This window comes from Lissotriton vulgaris, chromosome 7 (assembly GCF_964263255.1).
Source record: "Lissotriton vulgaris chromosome 7, aLisVul1.2, whole genome shotgun sequence".
In the NCBI taxonomy this organism is placed as follows: domain Eukaryota; kingdom Metazoa; phylum Chordata; class Amphibia; order Caudata; family Salamandridae; genus Lissotriton; species Lissotriton vulgaris.
Genome location: NC_141695.1, coordinates 84,876,515 through 84,889,053, shown reverse-complemented (window position 1 = coordinate 84,889,053; position 12,539 = coordinate 84,876,515). Strand labels below are relative to the sequence as shown.

The window sequence follows — 12,539 nt, the reverse complement described above, 5'->3', positions numbered from 1 at the left end:
ATACAACACACCAGCAAAGTAACAGGGTAAAACATTTTATTAAATAACTATTTACATAACTATTTTATACTTTCTGTTGCCCGATCCGGCTAGCTCAATCGATCGAGCATGAAACTCATGCACTCTGATAGCAAGCGTTGCTGCTGATGCTATGCCGACAAAAACTGGTTTTCAGTTTGTACATACTTCAAGATTTTTCCATCCAAGGCTGGTTGAGAGTTTGTAGAACGATGGCTTCAGATTTTCAACATATTTCAACAAACATATTTTCAACATACGGTGTGGTGGCGCGGACTGGGAGGGGGCGCTTGGCTCCTGCCCCCTCCCCAAGTAAGATTTTCATACGTGAGTGTACGTTCATGGTTTTGGTCCCTGAGTAGCTTCGATGTCACTGCCATGCTCAAATGGCATAAGTCCTGGATGTTGGGTGTCATAGTTCAGAGTTCTGAGCAGCGCTTGTAACACTGTCTGAAGCTTATTTGCACCTGCTGCAGCTTCACTATTCTCAAAGTAAGTGAGGGCCGTTTGTGGACCTGACTGCATTGGAAAACAATGTGATGCAGTGCCTCCCTGAACCGCTTGACGGAGGCCCCCGAGGGGCGGTGAGATGGCGCGGACTGGGAGGGGGCGCTTGGCTCCTGCCCCCTCCCCAAGTCGTGTTGCCCTGGTGTGGCCTGAGATCGCCCCCGACATAGGCGGCCGGCTCCCGGGGTCCGGCGGAACTTTTTGCCTTTTGATGACTCTTCCATTCTGGACCTTGTCCCACAATCCGTTTGACCTGAAGACACGCTGTAGTGGGGCGCCCCTTTACCATTTCAGTTGCCATTCCGCCCGCTTTTGCTACACTGTGCCTCTTCCGCCATTCAGCTGTTTACCGCCCGCTCTTGCGACTACAGCGTCTCGCTCACCATGTAGTTGACTTGCAACCGCTCTTGCGATGCAGCGATAGGCGGCTGCCACAGGACTCTCAAAATGGCGGCCGGCTCTTCAGATTTGGGCGTGGTCCACTAAAATGGCCCTGGGACACCTTGGAACTCGGACGCTTGTCTGCTAGGTCTTGGGCCCCATTCTCGAAAGCGTCCCCTCAGCCTTGAAGATTCTACAAAAGTCTTGGGGGCCCCCGACTCCCGCAAGCTTCTGGTGGGGAGCGGCTGCCATGATTGCTCGTGGAATGGCCACGACTAAGCTACGAGATGGTGGTGCTCTCATGCTAACGCCAGCTTCAGTCTGAAACATCCAGAAACACTGTAGACTACCAATTCGATCACTTCCGGTAGCGCCCCAACGTGACCCGGTAGAGAAGAACTTGCCCTCCCCTCTTTGACTGATTGTTCTTGTTGCCTGTCCCTTCTGTTGTCATTTAACAGAACTTTTTAGACTGCTGAAAGGGGTTGTGTTCCGAATGCTGGTTGGTGGAGACATTTTGACTATATTCTGGACCTACGTTGTCGCGTAATGCGTTATATGACACGCCGCGTTAGCGCACCCGGAAGTGCTCCGGTGTGCGAAGCGCAGCTTCCCGGAAGCGATCCGGGGCATGGGGCGCGGCGCGCAGCGTGTAACGTAAGCATAACAGGTCATGTGACTTGTTAATAACACTTTTCATTGGTTCATTTTACTTTTGTTATTTTAATGATGAAAGGCTTGGTCATATGACCTAAAAATTACGCTTTTTATTGGTTTCGAACATTATTTTTTCTTAAACATATATGTTATAATGTTTCAAGCTAATGTACTTTCCCGGAAAATTTACAACTGTCTTGCAAGTAAAATATATTCCTTTCGAGAAAAAGGGCGTTTCTTCGTCCCATGATGGAGCCGTTGAGTAAAAGAGGCTCGGCCTGCTGTCTTAGTCGCCGATACGCCTGAATATCAGATTCTTATCGATCACTTTATGTTGCAGGAGTGGAAAACACAACTGCCCTTGACCATTTATCTTTACTGCGTTCCTGCGTATTATACCTTTTATCCGTCATGTAATTGGACTGCTTTATTTCACTTGCCTTTTACTGATTCGAAAACAGTGACTAAAATTAAAAACTTTACCAATGTAAATACTACTACCATGTTTTGTTTTAAAAACCTTTATTGTGAAAATGTCAGTATACAAATACGGGCCTATAACCACGTGGGCCGGCCACGGAGCAAACTGGAATCGTATATGATGAGGAGACATTTACATTGTAGAGGAACGTAACGAGCGGGCCATTAGGTTGCAAGAACTAAGGTGTCTAACAGTTGCGGAATCGCTGGACGTACATTTTGTAATTAAAATACAACAGGGCCACTTTCAATAAAATTATCTAGATATACATTTGCGGGCAAGTACCATGAGTGACGTTAATTCGAACTTTCAATAGTACAGTAATCAATAACACATCAGAACTTAATATCAATAGGGATGTCGAAATATTCAATCAATTCTCGTCCCCGCCCGCCATGTGCTTCAAAACTGCATACGTATCTCGTGATATCAAGGTTGTACAACCAGTACACAACAAGAAGTTACGAGTCCCATTTATACCGGCGCCATTTTGGGCAATACCACCCTTGACGCAGCCCTTTATGCTACAAGATGGTGTCTTCCATTCAGAAAATATTGTTCACAGCATTTTGAAAGGAAAGATAAACAGCCGTTCTCCTAGTGAGTCTCACATTGTTACATTTAGGAAGAATGTTGAAGAGTAGTATGTTGAAAATCTAAAGCCATTGTTCTACAAACTCTCAACCAGCCTTGGATGGAAAAATCCTGAAGAATGTACAAACTGAAAACCAATTTTTGTCTGTATAGCATCAGCAGCAACGCTTGCGTCAGCTTTGTGTGAAGCCGCCATTTTGATTCAATCAATAGCGTCCCCCTGCACACATTCAGGGACCTGGTCGTGTCTCCAGGTCAAACGGATTGTGGGACAAGATGCAGAAAGGAAAAGGAAAAAAGTTCCGCCAGACCCTGGGAGCCGGCCGCCTATGTCATGGGCGATCTTTGGCCACACCAGGGCGATAGTGAAGCTGCAGCAAGTGCAAATAAGCTTCAGACAGTGTTACAAGCACTGCTCAGAACTCTCAAATATGACACCCAACATCCAGGACTTGCCATCCGGATCTTGGCTCTCAACTATGGCACCCAACATCCAGGACTTGCCATCCGGATCTTGGCGCCTTGTGCTGGTTCCGACCTATTCACACATCGGTCCGCTACTGACACCACCTCACAGGCCAACGGGGCACCCCACGCCGACTTTCGGCGCAGCATTGTAGGATGGCCACACCAGTGCGGCAACTTGCTGGACACCACCTCAGTGCCATCCAGATCTCGGCGCGTTGTGCTGCCTTTGGCCTACTGTAGCCGCAAGTGCGGACGCAACTCAACTGGATAGCGAGTGAAACACCAAGGGGCGCCCCACTGCAGCCGAGGAGCCTCCATCTTGGGGGCGACGCACAGCATCACCAATGCAGTCAGATCCTCAAACAGCCCCCACTGACTGACGCGACCTCACAGGCCAACGGGGCGGCCCACGCCGACTTTTGGCGCAGCATTGTAGGATGGCCACACCAGTGCGGCAACTTGCTGGACACCACCTCGGTGCCATCCAGATCTCGGCGCGCTGTGCTGCCTTCGGCCTACTGTAGCCGCAAGTGCGGACGCAACTCAGTTGGACGGCGAGTGAAACGCTAAGGGGCGCCCCACTGCAGCCGAGGAGCCTCCATCTTGGGGGAGACGCACAGCCCCCACTGACTGACGCGACCTCACAGGCCAACGGGGCGCCCCGCGCCGACTTTCGGCGCAGCATTGTAGGATGGCCACACCAGTGCGACAACTTGTAAATACTACTACCATGTTTTGTTTTAAAAACCTTTATTGTGAAAATGTCAGTATACAAATACGGGCCTATAACCACGTGGGCCGGCCACGGAGCAAACTGGAATCGTATATGATGAGGAGACATTTACATTGTAGAGGAACGTAACGAGCGGGCCATTAGGTTGCAAGAACTAAGGTGTCTAACAGTTGCGGAATCGCTGGACGTACATTTTGTAATTAAAATACGACAGGGCCACTTTCAATAAAATTATCTAGATATACATTTGCGGGCAAGTACCATGAGTGACGTTAATTCGAACTTTCAATAGTACAGTAATCAATAACACATCAGAACTTAATATCAATAGGGATGTCGAAATATTCAATCAATTCTCGTCCCCGCCCGCCATGTGCTTCAAAACTGCATACGTATCTCGTGATATCAAGGTTGTACAACCAGTACACAACAAGAAGTTACGAGTCCCATTTATACCGGCGCCATTTTGGGCAATACCACCCTTGACGCAGCCCTTTATGCTACAAGATGGTGTCTTCCATTCAGAAAATATTGTTCACAGCATTTTGAAAGGAAAGATAAACAGCCGTTCTCCTAGTGAGTCTCACATTGTTACATTTAGGAAGAATGTTGAAGAGTAGTATGTTGAAAATCTAAAGCCATTGTTCTACAAACTCTCAACCAGCCTTGGATGGAAAAATCCTGAAGAATGTACAAACTGAAAACCAATTTTTGTCTGTATAGCATCAGCAGCAACGCTTGAGTCAGCTTTGTGTGAAGCCGCCATTTTGATTCAATCAATAGCGTCCCCCTGCACACATTCAGGGACCTGGTCGTGTCTCCAGGTCAAACGGATTGTGGGACAAGATGCAGAAAGGAAAAGGAAAAAAGTTCCGCCAGACCCTGGGAGCCGGCCGCCTATGTCATGGGCGATCTTTGGCCACACCAGGGCGATAGTGAAGCTGCAGCAAGTGCAAATAAGCTTCAGACAGTGTTACAAGCACTGCTCAGAACTCTCAAATATGACACCCAACATCCAGGACTTGCCATCCGGATCTTGGCTCTCAACTATGGCACCCAACATCCAGGACTTGCCATCCGGATCTTGGCGCCTTGTGCTGGTTCCGACCTATTCACACATCGGTCCGCTACTGACACCACCTCACAGGCCAACGGGGCACCCCACGTCGACTTTCGGCGCAGCATTGTAGGATGGCCACACCAGTGCGGCAACTTGCTGGACACCACCTCGGTGCCATCCAGATCTCGGCGCGTTGTGCTGCCTTTGGCCTACTGTAGCCGCAAGTGCGGACGCAACTCAACTGGATAGCGAGTGAAACACCAAGGGGCGCCCCACTGCAGCCGAGGAGCCTCCATCTTGGGGGCGACGCACAGCATCACCAATGCAGTCAGATCCTCAAACAGCCCCCACTGACTGACGCGACCTCACAGGCCAACGGGGCGCCCCACGCCGACTTTTGGCGCAGCATTGTAGGATGGCCACACCAGTGCGGCAACTTGCTGGACACCACCTCGGTGCCATCCGGATCTCGGCGCGTTGTGCTGCCTTCGGCCTATTCGCACATCGGTCCGCTACTGACACCGCCTCACGTGCCAACGGATTTTCTACGCTTTTTATAGCCCTATGCCGCATAACAGGTCATGTGACTTGTTTATAAAACTTTTCATTGGTTCATTTTACTTTTGGTTTCCTAATGATGGAAGGCTTGATCATATGACCTAAAAATAACACTTTTCATTGGATTAAAACATTTTTTTTTCCCAAACGATGAAAGCCCCACCTTCTTTCTTGATGTTTCAGACTGAAGCTGGCGTCAGCATGAGAGCACCACCATCTCGTGGCTCCGTCGTGGTCATTCCGCGAGCAATCATGGCAGCCGCTCCCCACCGAAAGCCTGCAGGAGTCGGGGGCCCCCAAGACTTTTGTAGAATCTTCAAGGCTGAGGGGACGCTTTCGAGAATGGGGTCCAAGACCTAGCAGACAAGCGTCCGAGTTCCAAGGTGTCCCAGGGCCATTTTAGTGGACCAGGCCCAAAAAGGAAAGAGCCTGCCGCCATTTTGAGAGTCCTGTGGCAGCCGCCTATCGGTGAACCGCAAGAGTGGGCGCAACTCAGCTGAATGGCGGATTTTGGCACAGTATACCAAAAGCGGGCGGAATGGCAACTGAAACGGTAAAGGGGTGCCCCACTACAGCACACGAGCCGCCACCTGGGGAGGCCCGTTCACGCCGCCTCCCCCCCCCCCCCGGGGCGCCCCACGCCGTTTTTCGGAGCAGCATTATAGGATACCAAAACCAGTGCGGCAGTTTACTGGACATCACCTGGGTGCCATCCACATCTCAGCGCGCTCTGCTGCCTTGGAACTATTCGCACAACAGACTGCTACTGACAAGGCCTCCCCCGGGACGCCCCACGCCATTTTTCGGAGCTGCATTGTAGGATACCAAAAACCAATGCGGCACCCAGGTGACATCACCTGGGTGCCGTCCAGAACTCAGCTCGTTGTGCTGCCTTGGGACTATTCGCACAAAACACAGCTACTGACCATTGTTGCTTCTTTTTTCAAAAAAATGTTTAAATGTGTTTACTGTTTTTGTTGCGTTGTATATATTTATAAGTTATTAAAGTTTTATAATCCTACTACTTTGTTGGAGTGCTATATATTTTTAATGTGACACATAATTGTAAAAACTTTGATGTACAAAAAGGCATCCCTGGAATCTTCCGCTTCAGGCTCGGACCCACACACCCTCACAGTGATAATCCCCTCCCCAAGCACAATACAGGATGGTTATCAGATAGTAGGAACGCGTATGGTGTGACGGATCTCATGGGGTGGGGGCCTTGATCTACTGTCACTCCTTTGAAGAGGGGTGATTCTCTACAGCTGGGGCCATAAACTACATCCGCAGGGCTAGGTGATAGCCTGGGACCGGCTTGGACAATCGGACACAGAGGAAGAGGAGTGTCAGAGGGTGCGGTAGTGAATAGGGTGAAAGGGAGGTGTCGAGCGGGCACGGGGTGTGATTCTCAGGGAAGAGCAGCGCAGATGGGGGGAGGTTTATGGCCCATGCATGAGAGAGAGAGCGGGGGTGACCAGTGCATGTGGGAGATGCTTGCGAGGGTGGGGAGCTGTGCTGAGGATCGACGGCGTGCAGAGAGTGGGTCTGGTCAAGGCATCTAAAATGGCTGCCGTGCACGACAAAATTGTGGCATTGGAAAAAAAGGCAAGATGGCGCAGACAATGTTTATCAATACGGATTAATTTATAACAAAATATTTTATCGTAGTGACAAAATGGCGGTCAACAGTTCCTGATTTCCATCGAATCGAACGTTAACAGACGTCACGCAGCAAAAAAAAAAAAAATGCTCACGCACAGCCGCTGGAAGACATGTATCAACATATATGAGCCTCCTCAGCCACCCTCAGAAAACATAAGGGATCAGGATACGTCTCCCGTCCCCCCTTATACCTTGTAATTTAATTAAAACGAAACACAAAATGGCGAATTCCCGTTTTGCTACCAGTTTGCGGCCCAGTTCGCGGCCCGGGAAGTGCTTCTACCGTGAAAAATCCATTTTTTTTTTATTTTCCTCACGGGACCCTTTAATAACCCCAACATCATTCCTAGGGGGCCAAGAGGGGTCTACCTTGCCCCCTTTCATTAAATTCCCCCTTCATTTTTCTCCTCCTCTTGTCTCTCGATCCTACCGAGAGACAAGATGGCGGCCGCTCCGGACTGTTTAGAATGTTGACAGACACCGGAGAGCCAATCAGCATCGCTTCGCAAAGCTCTGTGACGCGAAAAGTACGCGATCTGGAGCGCTATCTGGGACGCTGTCACAGATATATAAATTTTTTAAAACGTTAATTTCTCAAAATCCACTGGAGCACATATATTGAGACCCAGCAAAGGCACATCGGGCTAACAGTCCCTACAATTTTGCCAAGTTTCGTGCAAATCCATTCAGCCGTTCGAGCTAAAAGTGAGGCCAAACGCCCTATGGAAATTAACATGGGAAAAACGTGTTTTGGGACCCCCCTTTTTTCTCGGCCCCCCTTGACGAAACCCCCCCAAATTTTCAAGGCCTGCTCAGAAACAAAATGTGCCATTTTCCTGAAAATTTCAGCCGATTCCGTCCACAAACGCCAAAGTTATTAGACATAGAATTTTCAAAAGTCCCATAGGAAAAAAATCCTAACTATATATACCTACTGGCTATCGCCAGCAGGTAATATATATATATATATATATATATATATATATATATATATATATATATATATATATATATATATATATATATATATATATATATATATATATATTCAGTTCCACATTGTCCAGAAAACACAAAGCGCACTCCTCACCAGGATATAATTAATGCACAGCATGTCAAAGGGCAGCATGAATTTCCTCAATATTCTTTTTAGCCCAACGCGTTTCAGAAAAAACATTTCCTTGTTCACGGGCAGCAGCAAAGTAACATCTCACGAGACTGCGCACTGTTTAAATACCCTTTAATAATGTCAGGTGTGCATCGTATTTTCAGGCAGTGCATGCTGGTAATCGCAGTTCCAATAACTGATAATACTGTAGCCATGCTGCTTAAATGTCTTGCAAATATATCTTTTATCCTTGATAAGGTGGATAAGGGTAATATATATATATATATATATATATATATATATATATATGCACACACACACATGCATGCCCATCATTGACTGTTCAGTTACTGAATGAGTTACATGATACTGAAGGTAGGTGGCTGTTTTTGGATTGTACTGTTAACAATGTTAAGTTTTCTTTTTGCAATGTTTATGGCCCTAATGGTATCGACCCCACCTTTTGGAATGATTTTTCAATGCTCCTCTCCTCCCATGCCAATGAAAATTTAATTTAAATTAAATTTAAATTTAATTGTGGAAGGTGATTGCAATCAGCTGATGGATCCCTTTTTGGACAGGAAATCACAAACCAAGTATGTTCCCAACAAGATGCAAAAATCCTTTCATAGAGCAATTTCTTCCAAAGTCCTTATTGACTCTTGGAGACTATCCCACCCTGACTCTCTTGAGTTTTCTTTTTTTTTCTCCAGTTCATGCCTCGCATTCACGTATTGACTACATTTTTCTCACCCAACATGCTTTTCAGTTTTTGACCAATTCAGAAATAGGTTCCATTCTCATTTCCGATGACACCCCTGTTATTTTAGACATGGATTACCCCTCTACTTCTACCACTTCTAGACGCTGGTGCTTTAATAATTCTCTCCTTCTAGATTCTCAGTTTGTTGAGCACTTTTTTCGTTGTTCATGGAAGACTTTTTTCACACTAACCTTCATTCCACCTCTGAGTTTCACTTTCTTTGGGACGCCTTTAAAGCTGCCGCTAGAGGTTGCATTATCGATTATGTATACCGTAAAAAGAAAAAAGCTGTTGCTCATTCTACCCAAATTCTTAAACAAATCAAACATCTGGAACATCTCTATTTCACTCCCAATTCTACTAATACATTGTCTTCTCTTATTGAAGCCAAGATGCAATTTAATAAACACTCTTGGGATTCCGCTTCCAATAACCTTCTTAAATGTAATGCTAAAATGTACGGTGGGCGTAATAAGGCAGGTAAGTCACATGCAAATTATCTTAAAATTAAACAACAAAAAGCTAAAATTGTATCCATTACCGACTCCCATGGTACGCTGCAGTCCTCTGATGCTAAGATCCTTGATTGTTTCGTTCAATATTATTCTACCCTTTACACCCTAGAATCCAATCCCTCTTCTGCACAAATTGATTCTTTCTTTCACTCCATCCCTAAATCTCCTGATAATCTAGTTGATCTTTCCTCCCTAGATACTCCTATTTCAGAGAAAGAAATACTTAACGCCATTACTCTCCTGCCCAAAGATAAAACGCCCGGCCCAGATGGCTTTACAATTAGTTTCTATCTTCAATTTAAAAATAATTTAATACTGCATCTACTTTCCTTGATTAACTCTTTTCTAGCCAAATGAGAGTCACAGGGATCTTTTACTCAAGCCATGCTCTGTCTTTTTCCCAAAATAGACAAAGATCCCTCCCTTTGTAAAAATTATCGGCCCATATCCCTTATTAATACTGATTGTAAAATATATGCAAATATTTTAGCATTGCGGATTAATCATATCATTCCAGATCTTATAAACATATATCAGTCTGGATTTGTTTAAGGTAGATCCATGATGGTTAATTCAAGAACTCTTCTTAATATCATACATCTTGCCTCTAAAATGGACTCCCCTATTGCAGCTATTACATTAGACGCTGAGAAGGCTTTTGATCGGGTAAATTGGGATTTTATGTTTGGAGCATTAAGATGGCATGGTTTCAGTCCCCCTATTCTTCGTTATATTCAATTGCTTTATTCTGCTCCTTCTACTTCTATTTGGGTAAATGGTTCCCAGTCTGATTATTTTTCCCTCCATAGGGGCACTAGGCAGGGTTGCCCCCTCTTGCCCCTTCTTTTTGTTCTTGCTTTAGACCCATTTTTGGAAAAAATACGGCGTTCTTCCTCCTATACTGGTTTTATCTATAAAAACGTTGAGGTCAAATACACAGCTTATGCAGATGACATCTTACTTTATATCTCTAATCCGCTCACTTCTTTACCTTCTCTCTTTTCTTTATTACAGGATTACTCTTTAGTCTCTGGCTATCAATTCATCATAGATAAATATGAAGTGTTGTCTCTTAATAAATGTTGTCTGTCTCATCTTTTCCAGGGATCTGGTTTTGAATGGAACCCTAATAATATTAAATGTCTTGGTATTTTATATGCTAATACCATAATAGAAACCATTAAAATAAATCATAAAGACGTGGTTAAAAAAGTTTCATCCCTCATAGATGGTTGGTCTCCTCTCTTTTTATCTTGGTGGGGGAGACTTGCAACTATTAAGATGATGTTACTTCCTATTATTAATTTCTACCTTTCTATGCTTCCTATTTCTCTACCGCATTATTTTTTTAATCCATTTATACACTCCTAACTAAATTTCTATGGAATAATCGTAAAGCTCGATTGTCCCTCTCTCGTCTTCAACAACCCAAAAGCTTAGGTGGAGTGAATTTCCCTAACATCTCTCGTTATCACTCAGCCTTCACTCTTAAACAAATATGGTCTTTTTTGACTGATACTGACCCCCCCCCCACAACCGCCTGGAGTCCTCTAGAACTCGAGCAACTTGCTCCTTTTTCATTCCTCACAGCTATCTATCTCACCCTTCAACACGATTTCTTGCTCCCACTCTCAAATGCTCTAAAACACTTGCTCTATCCTTGTTTTGCTCCTTTCTCTCACAAGCTGACTTTCATTCTCTTACTCCCATCTGGTATAATAAGTCCCTTAAAATTAACAATAGGGCGCTTTTTTGGAAGGAATGGATTGATAAAGTTATTCTGACTTATAATCATTTACTTATTGATAACTCCCTGACAACTTTCTCTCCCATTCGTGACACCTTTCATCTCTCTAACACACATTCTTCTCAATATCCTTTGCTCAAACATATTCTCACTGACATTATTTCCCAAAATGCTTTGTTACCCACCTCTCCCCCAACTCCCTCCCCTCCACCAGATTTTCCTCTCCCTTTCAAAGCTGCTACGATCTATAAAATAATCTCTCAACCTGCCATTACTAGGACTACATCTAACCTTGAATTACTTTGGGAACAAGACCTAGCTCAAGAATTTTCCCTGCAGTTGTGGGATAATATTTGGTCCAAAATACACACAGTCTCCCGATCCGCTAGTACCACACATACTTGTTATTTTTTTTACAATAGACTTTTTTTTACTCCTTCTGATTTATATTTATTTAAGTTACTAGATTCTAAAAAGTGTTGGTCTTGCTCTCATGAACATAGCGATTTTTTACATATGTTTTTCTATTGTCCTTTAGTTAAATCCCTTTGGTCTCGCATTTGGTTAAAATTAAATTCTAGCTACTGATTTTCCTTTTGAAATTGTACATATTTTCTTGGGTGGCTCTTCACCTATTTGGAATGTTCACTGTAATGTTCGTAAGTTTATAGATCTTTTTATAGCAATTTCTTTTCAGATTATAACCACCAACTGGAAGTATACATCCAAGATATCTTATAATGCTTGGTGGAATTTATTAAGTCATCATCATAGACTTGATTGTGCCTTTGCCACCACAACTCCTTTATTAATTAAGAGAGATTTGGTATGGATGCCATTAACTGACTTTCTTACCAGAGGTGTCACATAATGTCTTTCTCTCAACTTCTTATTTTTTTATTGTACCTTGCGGTTTTTACATTTATAGAGTTTATATTGCACCTGTTATGTCGTTTTCTGTTTGATAAAATTATTTGCATTTACATTACCTTTAAGTATTGAGCTTTCTTTCTAGGCTGCTCCCTTTGTCTTCTCTTCTTTTCTCTACTTTTCCTTCTTTTCTGTTCCTTTCTCTTCTCCTTTTTCCCCCCTCTTTCTTCTCCTTCTACACAAAATCTCTGTATAAGCTTTTTCCCATAGTAAAGCTCATTTACCCCTATTGGGGTTGTTTTTCCAATTGTATATTTATTTTTAATTCTTAATCTTTTTGATGCCTTCTTCTTATGTACTGATGTTTTACATTGTATATCCTCTTTGATAAAGCTCTTTAAAATTTAAAAAAAA

At 44.3% G+C, this 12,539-nt stretch overlaps 1 protein-coding gene across 3 annotated transcripts in view; it reads left to right on the top strand.

The window, feature by feature from the left end:
* The window catches only part of LOC147700843 (putative DBH-like monooxygenase protein 2), a 434,868-nt gene that overhangs the window by 282,008 nt on the left and 140,321 nt on the right, over nt 1-12,539 (top strand). The gene's annotated exons all lie outside the window — the stretch shown is intronic.